The sequence below is a fragment of the Aedes aegypti genome, chromosome 3 (assembly GCF_002204515.2).
Source record: "Aedes aegypti strain LVP_AGWG chromosome 3, AaegL5.0 Primary Assembly, whole genome shotgun sequence".
Lineage (NCBI taxonomy): Eukaryota > Metazoa > Arthropoda > Insecta > Diptera > Culicidae > Aedes > Aedes aegypti.
The window spans coordinates 224,830,956-224,840,205 of NC_035109.1; the positions used below are offsets into that span (position 1 = coordinate 224,830,956).

The 9,250-nt window shown below is 37.0% G+C and overlaps 1 long non-coding RNA gene across 1 annotated transcript; it reads left to right on the forward strand.

Moving 5' to 3' along the window:
- Window positions 1-1,837, forward strand: LOC110677771. Its single transcript, XR_002501182.1, has 2 exons — window positions 1-1,434; window positions 1,500-1,837. It is a non-coding gene; the product is annotated as an uncharacterized LOC110677771 (long non-coding RNA).
- The last annotated feature ends 7,413 nt before the right edge of the window (window positions 1,838-9,250 follow it).

Sequence of the window (9,250 nt, forward strand, 5' to 3'; positions counted from 1 at the left end):
AGATAAAACTTTACAAATTTCTCGTTTTTCTATCAAAAACAAGATGATTTCCTTAAGGTGTTCATTTTACCACCCCTTCCCCTACTCAATCAATAGTATACTGAATATTTAAGGTTCACTTACGCCACCATTCGAAAATATTTCAAACTGGTGCTTCAAACCATCCCTTCTAAAAAGCGCGGTTGATGCGATACGTTACTGATTTGTTTGGGATCCATTGGATCTCAAGTATCCGAGACGGATTGTTGTCTATTAAAGGAATTTGAGAATGAAACATCAAATTTGTTTTTCAATAGAACTCGATTAAATAGACTAACAATTTTGCATATTTTGTATTTTATTTTTAACACCCAACTATATAGATGTTTACTTTTCTTTTCACAGATACAGATATTTTTTCCTTCCAACCTAATGGAATTAGCCGTAATTTGCTGTACATGCTCGCAGTTGGAATTGTGTCATTCACCATTTTATTGTTAAAGGAGTTGCGCTATTTGAACATGAACATCACATGTAAAAATCCGTGTTTAAAAGCACCGATCGCATCCATTACGGAATCCAAGGAAACGGTAGCCATCAATGAAGATTCCGATGTAGCCGATGAAAAACAACGAATTGCTTCATTTGAACAACATGATCTTATTGACCACACGTTGGTACTGAAAGCGGTATCAAAATACTACGGATCGTTTTGCGCGGTAAAGGAAATCTCTTTGGTAGTGCAGGATTTCGAATGTTTCGGATTACTAGGCGTTAACGGCGCTGGTAAGACTTCGACCTTCAAGATGTTAACAGGCGATGAAAACTTATCATGTGGAGATGCTTGGGTTCGAGGTATCAGCATGCGCACGAAAATGAATGAAGTCAACCGAATGATCGATATTGCCCTCAGTTTGACGCGCTCCTTGAAGACTTGACCGGGCGTGAATCGTTATGGATCTTCGGGCTTTTGAGAGGCGTACCAAACAATTTGATCAAATTAGTTGCTTTGAAATTAGCTAATGATCTCGGTTTTTCAAAGCATTTTGACAAACAAATCAAAACTTATAGCGGTGGCAACAAAAGAAAGTTAAGCACCGCCTTGGCACTAATAGGGAATCCTGTGATCATCTACTTGGACGAACCGACTACAGGGATGGATCCCGGTGCGAAACGAAACTTCTGGAACGTAATATGTCGCATACGCACTATGGGAAAGGCGATCGTACTGACGTCACACAGTATGGAGGAATGTGAAGCTCTCAGCACAAGGCTTGCGATTATGGTAAACGGAGAATTTAAGTGCCTAGGATCTGCGCAACATTTGAAAAATAAGTTTACAGAGGGATATTTCCTGACAATTAAGCTAAAAAAATGTGATAACGAGCAGTTGGAGAACAAAACAAATCTAGTCATGCGGTATATTGAAAGCAACTTCAACGGAGCTCAACTCAGGTAACAATACGTTCAATCATTTTTAATTAACAGTCAGTTTTGATACATCTTGTATGTACTTTTAGAGAACAGTATTTAGATTATTTGACGTACCATATAATGGAGACGTCGCTAAAATGGTCATCGATGTTTGGGCTGATTGAGCAAGCTAAAATTCAGTTCGCTATTGAAGACTACGCGCTTGGGCAAACATCACTCGAACAAGTATTTCTAGCGCTGACAGCATATCAGCGAAGCAGTTATTAAATAAGTAATGCAACACTATCTCAGTATGGAAATAATTTATCTCGAATAGTAACACGCAGTTAAACTGGTGCTCGCTTTAGAATTGTACTTTACAACACAGACAGTGATACTTACTGATTGCAATGCAACATACATAAATATTAATTTATTTGAAAAATATGCTTCTTTCTTGAAGACATATCCGAATTCCACAAAAAGTACAGAAGGCTGGTTTCTGTCATGGGCGTATTCAAGTGAGGCAGGGTGCCGTTGCTGACTAAAAAAATCAACTGGTTTGCTACGTATTTTAATTTTTTCTACTATTGTCTTCAGCATTTATATTCAGATGCGTTACTATAAACTGAATTATTTCTCGTTGAGACCGGCCCACTATTTACACTTGGTCTTTCAAAATGTTCAAATTTATGCTCATTCGAAAGCTCCTGTAGTTAAAATGAAAACAGTTTTTAAGACCCCTTTAATTTGGACAATTTGCTCATTCAAATAGCCATAACTCAGAAATTTCTTCACTATAACATCGATAACAAAATTTTCATAACGGTGGGTAGGTTGTAGAGGGGGATGAGCTCAATTCGACAATTTAAAGCATTACAAATAACATATGGTAATAAGTACATAAGTATCAATACTGAAAGGAAAGTTTTAATTAGAGATATATTTTATGTATCTAAAAGAACATATAACTTCACTGCACTACGCAAACAACACATTATCACTATTCCATAGCACTACGCGAACGACGCAACTGACACGGTTGTATGACATTTGCCAGAAAACCATTTGCCAGAAAACCGTTAGCCAGAATCAATTTGCCAGAATGGACCATTCTCCAGAAAGTCATCCCCCAGAAAGACCATTCCCCAGAAAATAATATTACTTCATTACTAAGCTTCGAACAGCAATATTTGGACGTGTGAAATCCTTCAAATTATTATGATTTGCAGCATACGATGTTTAATTAAACGAAAAATAATTGTTTCGTAAGATTTTCACCTACCTGTATGATAAAATGTTTTAACAAAATTTCATAGGCTTTCCAGCTTGTCATAGTTTTCGAAAAATTACTTTTTTTAACGCTTCAGTCGTCGCGCTGTTGTATTTTGCACAACGCTGATGAAAAAACCTCGCTTTTCGTTCACAACAGCAGCGTGGTGGTTCTAACGGTTGTAAACCGCGCGTCGACTGGAAGGTTAATTTCTTTATTAGTATCATTTCAAATATTACATTAATTTCTTAAATCTATGTATTCTGTGTTATTAGACAACACTATCATCCTAATTTGGTAAAACAAATTTAAAATTTTCTTAAGATTTTGTAAACAATATATTACATTTCATTTGCCGTAGCAGTTCAGATTTTTTACAGGTGAGTTGATTTCACCTGCTTATAAGAGAAGAAAAAACACGTTTTCAATTTACTCAACCTAACTTAACCTAAATATATAACGCATTAATCGTGGCAATGAAGATTGTAACGATTATTGCTTGAAATTATTAATCATTTTATATGACATTTGTTCCAATGTTTCAACATTGGATATTCTATGTAACTCATTGGTTACACGGAGAGAAAACCAAGTAGTTTGAAACCACCAAATTTTTGGTTGAAATTCAAATTAAAATATTAGTCGTTTTTACTTGATTTTTTGTTAAAATTAATTTAAGTTTTTTGTTGAAACAAATTGTTTTCTTAGATATTTTCAAACTGAAATATATGTTTAATTATAATCAGATTTTTGTTGTTATAAACAAATATATTTGTAGTTTCTAACAAATGTATGCATTGTTTTAACTATTCTTTGGGTTGTTGGAAATCGCCATTCAGCAGCGCTTCATTAATACTAAATTTATTTGGGCTGAAGCGCCAGCTATCTTGAGCATATTTAGAATCAGTCGTTATCTAGTAAAGTTCTATCTGGTATAATTAATTTCCATAAGTAATCAGTGAAAAGTTCAATAAATATGTTTTTTTTATTCAACTAGCAAGCCATATGGTGTTTTGAAAAAAACTCCGTAAATTTTAGGTGATTCCTTCACAGTGGTACCATAGATATCGGAAACTGAATTCCCTCCATCTGAGTTATATTTATAGGTATTTATAGCTGTAATAATTTACGTTATGTTACTTTATTTCTATTTAACTTCTTGCAGATAAAGTAAAAGGAATCGAAAACCGTCAAATGTTTTTTTCACCGATTCGACTGGATTATTTCATCAGATTTTTCTTTTTGCAAATAGCTGTAATGGAAGCAATGCAAACGGTAGCAAGCGGAAATTGAAGTTCAAGGATTTTTATCGCTCAACCAAAACCATTATTTTTTTTTTTTTTAGTGGTAAAAATGCGAAGTTACTCTTAAAATACCAATAAAATTTTATTTTGAATTCTCTGCAGCGCTTTCTTCCTGGTATTACAATAGCTACTCCATAGCTGGTCTGAAAATTAGTTTGAATATCATAGGTTTGTTCTTAAGACAATGTTTTGATTTTCTATTAATAAGGGGATAGAGACATTTTACATATTTGTTACATTTGGCATGATTGCGCTCAATGCGATTTTTGAAAGTTAAATTCTTATCAAGCATGAACTCTAGGTACTTAACTTCATCTGACCAATTTATTGGAACATCGTGAGTACATGTCTACTTGAAGGTTTCAAATAAAGAGCTTTTGGCTTATGTGGGAATATTATTAGTTGAGTTTTGGAAGCATTAGGAGAAATCTTCCATTTTTGCAAGACACGCAGACTTCGTCCTTTGGCAAAGAGGCCTGTGTCATCCGCAAACAAAGATTTTTGACATCCCTGAGGTAACTCAGGTAAGTCAGATGTGTAAATATTGTATAATATTGGTCCCCAAATGCTGCCTTGAGGAACACCAGCTCTTACAGGAAGTCTTTCAGACGTAGAATTCTGATAATTAAGCAGAAGTGTACGATTCGATAGATAACTTTGAATTATTCTAGCAATGTATGTTGGAAAATTAAAGTTTTTTTAATTTTACAATCAAGCCTTCATGCCAAACACTGTTTGAACGCTTTTTCTATGTCTAGAAGAGCAAGACCATTAGAATAGTCTTCAAATTTGTTGGAACAAATCAAATTTGTTACACGTAAAAGTTGATGAGTGGTCGAATGTCCATGGCGGAATCCGAACTGTTCATTGGCAAAAATTGAATTTCCGTTGATGCGGACCATCATTCTGTTCAAAATGACTTTTTCCAAAAGTTTACTGATGGGGGAAAGCAAACTGATTGGACGATAGCTAGAAGCTTTTGCAGGATTTTTGTCTGGTTTTGAAATTGGTACAACCTTAGCATTTTTCCATTTGACAGGAAAATATGCCAACTAGCCAACTGAAAACATTTGTTAAATATATTAACTAAGAATGATAAACTACTTTCTGGAAGTTTCTTGATGAGGATGTAGAAAATTCCATCATCGCCAGGAGCTTTCATATTTTTGATTTTTTTAATAATAGTTCTCACTTCTTCCAAATCAGTCAGTCGAAAACGTTCTCTTGATTGAGAATATTTTCGAAGTCCTGAGTAACTTGATTTTCAATTGGTATCAGGTATCAGAAGGCCGGCTCCAGAGGCACGTTCCCCGCCATTTGGGAGATTTGTGCCATCGCCATATTTGAGCCTATTTCATCATCTACCCGATGGGAGAGGAAAGGGAAGGGAAAGATGGGAGGAAATAGGAGTGGGGTCCCTTGAAGAGGGAAAATCGCATAAGCGAATTGAGAACATGTAGCTCCATACCACAATGGGTTCGAACAGCGCCCTAAAAAGGACACTGCAAAACGCATGAGCGTAAAGAGAGCCTATAGTTCATTACCACAGCGGGTTAAGGTGAAGATGAATCGAAGCCAAACGTCAAATTTTCAAGAGCACGGATCTGGAGATCCAAACATCCGTTAAAGCTGAAAACTTAATCGATTGGTCACTAGCTGGTGGTGACTAATCGATTAGGTTTTCAGCTTAAACGGATGTTTGGTTCTCCAGATCCGTGCTCTTGAAAATTTGAAGTTTGGCTTCGATTCATCTTCACCTTAAGAATAACAGAATGTCCTGAAGATTCAGGTTTCTGAAATCAGTTTCACTTAATAAGTGTTAACCAAGTAATTGGAATCGCAATTACGCGAAGATTGGATAGTTGGAATAGCTGCATGAGGGCCAATGAAGTCATGCGATGCTCCATTGCGAGCTAATTCATAAGCCAATTCATTCCCAGCAATGGAAGAATAGCAAGGACCCATATAAGTTTTACAGAGTTCACTGAATTCAGTTCCTCAAATAGAGTTCGACGTTCGATAACAAGCTTAGACCTTGAGTTGGCCTAAGCAAGAGCTTTAAAAGCAGCTTGACTATCTGACATATTCCTTTACAAATAGCCAGACGACAATTCGTCCCGCGAAGGGAGTTGTGAGGAACAAGCAATTGTGGAATTCACTCGAAGCAAGGACAATTGTGTCCCAATTCACCGGAAGTGGAAACATTCAAATCACTAGGATTTCCAATGGACTTAGAGAATTCATAGAATTTGGTCACAACCAATTCCCAGTTTGTGGAGTATATGTTCATATAGAGATGTAGCGATGATCAGATAATGATTCATCATCTGATACATGCCAATTCGTCAACTCGTGACTGATTCTGTTCAAGCAGAGCATTATGTATAACACTTCTTCTCTAGCAGACACCATGAAGGTTGGGCGATTCCTAAAAATAAGTAATCCAAGATTTGAACTACTTAAGCATTCCATCAGACTGGAGCTTCTCAAATTGATATCTGAGCTGATCCAGATGATGTGATGAGTATCAGCATCACTACCCACAAATCAGCAGAAGGCCTTTTCATAGGCAGTGAACGACAACTCGTTTGAAATCATCCATTGGGGATGGTTCATCATGTGGTAAATACACCACACAACGAAAGACGTATTTCCTATTGAGGTCACCAACAGAAATATCAATTGTGACAGCACATACATCTCTGGTTGTTAACTCAGAATTGAGTGTAGCAACGATAGCGCTATTTACGAGGACGCATGCACGAGGTATAGCACGCGAGTTTGCCATTTTATGTTTATGAAAGTAACAAAAACTGGGTCCACAAGGTTACCTAGATAAAAGTACACAAAAGTATGGGTTTTGCGCCATTTGAACTGTACCATTTGCATGAGTCTACATAGATTGATCGTTGCTGATATTTTATGCTGAAGATTGGTCTAACTAAGCTATCCTAACCGTAGCCACTACCCAAACTAGGCAGGATTAAGCTTTTCGCAATCTCAGAACGAAAAAGACCAGCATCGAAAAAACCAGATCGGTATCTCTTAAAAGTCGCCAACGGCGAAAATCACAGACTACACTGTATAATACGCATAATGCGAAACCATAGAGGTAAAAATTTAAACTAAATTACAACTTATTAATAATCCCACCCTTATTTAGCCTCAGGCTTGAGACTGAAGAAGGGTAGCCGATTATCTCGGAGAAACACAAGGTCACCTACACCATTGCTCCGGGTAGCACAGGAAGGGCATAATACTGTAGAGGGCGCCTAGGTACTCCACAGGCTCCATTTGCGGTTAGGTTTTATTTAGACCCCCCTAACCATACACTACACGGCTATCTAGGCTGATCGGGAAAAGGAAGCTAACATTGATGATTAACTCGTGCCCAAACAGCCCACAACTAACTTGGTTTTCAATTGGACTAGTAAGTCCTAAATTGAAATTGTGCATGCTTTCAAACTGCATAGCAAGTTTTTAAGCTTTTTCGCAATAAGTTAGTAATAATTTGTTTTCCTCTTTCAATACCGGTATTGGCTTCTGAGGTTTTTCCAAAATTTTAGATAATTTCCAAAAGGGCTTTGAGCTAGGGTCCAATTGAGAAATTTTATTTTCAAAATATTTGTTTCTTCTTCTTTCTGCCGTTACGTCCCAACTGGGACAAAGCCTGCTTCTCAGATTAGTGTTCTTATGAGCACTTCCACAGTTATTAACTGAGAGCTTTCTTTGCCGATTGACCATTTTTGCATGCGTATATCGTGTGGCAGGTACGAAGATACTCTATGCCCTGGGAATCGAGAAAATTTCCATTACGAAAAGTTCCTCGACCAGCGGGATTCGAACCCACGAACCCTCAGCATGGTCATGCTGAATAGCTGTGCGTTTACCGCTACGGCTATCTGGGCCCCCAAAAATATTTGTTTCTTAATTATGAAAAACGTATCTTGATTTCTTTCTGCCATATGATTTTCATAGATCCTGCTAGTGCATTGAAAGAAGGCAATTGCCTTCTCCTCACGTTTTAAAGACGGATCAAGAGTTTAAGATCATCGTCTATAATCACGGATTCAAATTTTAATACGTATTTTGGAATTTCAATGCTCCTGGCTTCAACAATGGAATTTGTTAAAGTTTCAAAAGCATTGTCAATATCAAGTTTTGTTTGTATAGAAATGTTAACATCAAGATTAGCGTTATTGGGTACGAACCTGGTGTAGTGGTAAGAACACACGCCTCTCACGCCGAGAACCTGGGATCGAATCCCATCCCCGAGATAGTCACTAAAAATGTCAGTGACGACTTCCTTCGGAAGGGAAGTAAAACCGTTGGTCCCGAGATGAACTAGCCCAGGGCTAAAAATCTCGTTAATAAAGATAGAAAAAAAAAAGATTAGCGTCAATATATGTTTCATATATATTCCAGTCGGCTCGAAAATAATTGAAAGTGAAGCTGATACAGCCCACTGCTAAGTAGCCATGTTTTTGTAGTGAGCATCAAACTCAAGAGTAATTACCCACTTTGGCCAAATTGTGTCAATAATAGTTTTCCTTTCTATCATACTGTTTTCGAGGCTCACCATAAAAAAACGTTTTCGTTCAGAATGTGATATTTCAAGCGTTTGCAACTTTGTGTCTGTTTAAATCAGCATAATATAGTATTAAACACATTTTCCCCCACACAATTGTTTTCGCCATTCTAGAATGTTTGTCCCGAAACGACTACTTGTTTACTAACATTGAACTGTCTTGGGGAACCACTTCCTAGTGGGAACCGAAGATGGTGGCTCGTTTTTTTCCCATGGGGTAGTATTGTGGTGCCAGATGCCTGAGCTGATAGGATTAAGAATCGCTTCATGAGATAGAAGAGGAAAAACATGTAGGGCTATCAGGGTATTGAATTGAGGAACATCCTGAAGAGCACTCATCAAATAAAATTCTGCCGTTGGAATTACTTTGAGAATTATTCCATGGCCGATGTTTGGCATTAAAGTTACCAATGACAAAAACTTTTGACTTATTGCGAGTCAATTTGCGCAAGTCAGTTTGTAGCAAATTAACTTGCTGTCCAGAGCATTGAAAAGGCAAATAGGCAGCTATGAAAGTATATTTACCAGACTGAGTTTCAACAGGAACACATAAAGTTTCAAAAACTCTAGTTTAAAATGACGAAAATATATTTTATATTTATATCTTATATTTTATACGATTATAAATGATGATTGCAACTCCCCCACATGCCCCATCAAGTCGATCATGATCAAAGAACGAGCATTCCAGTT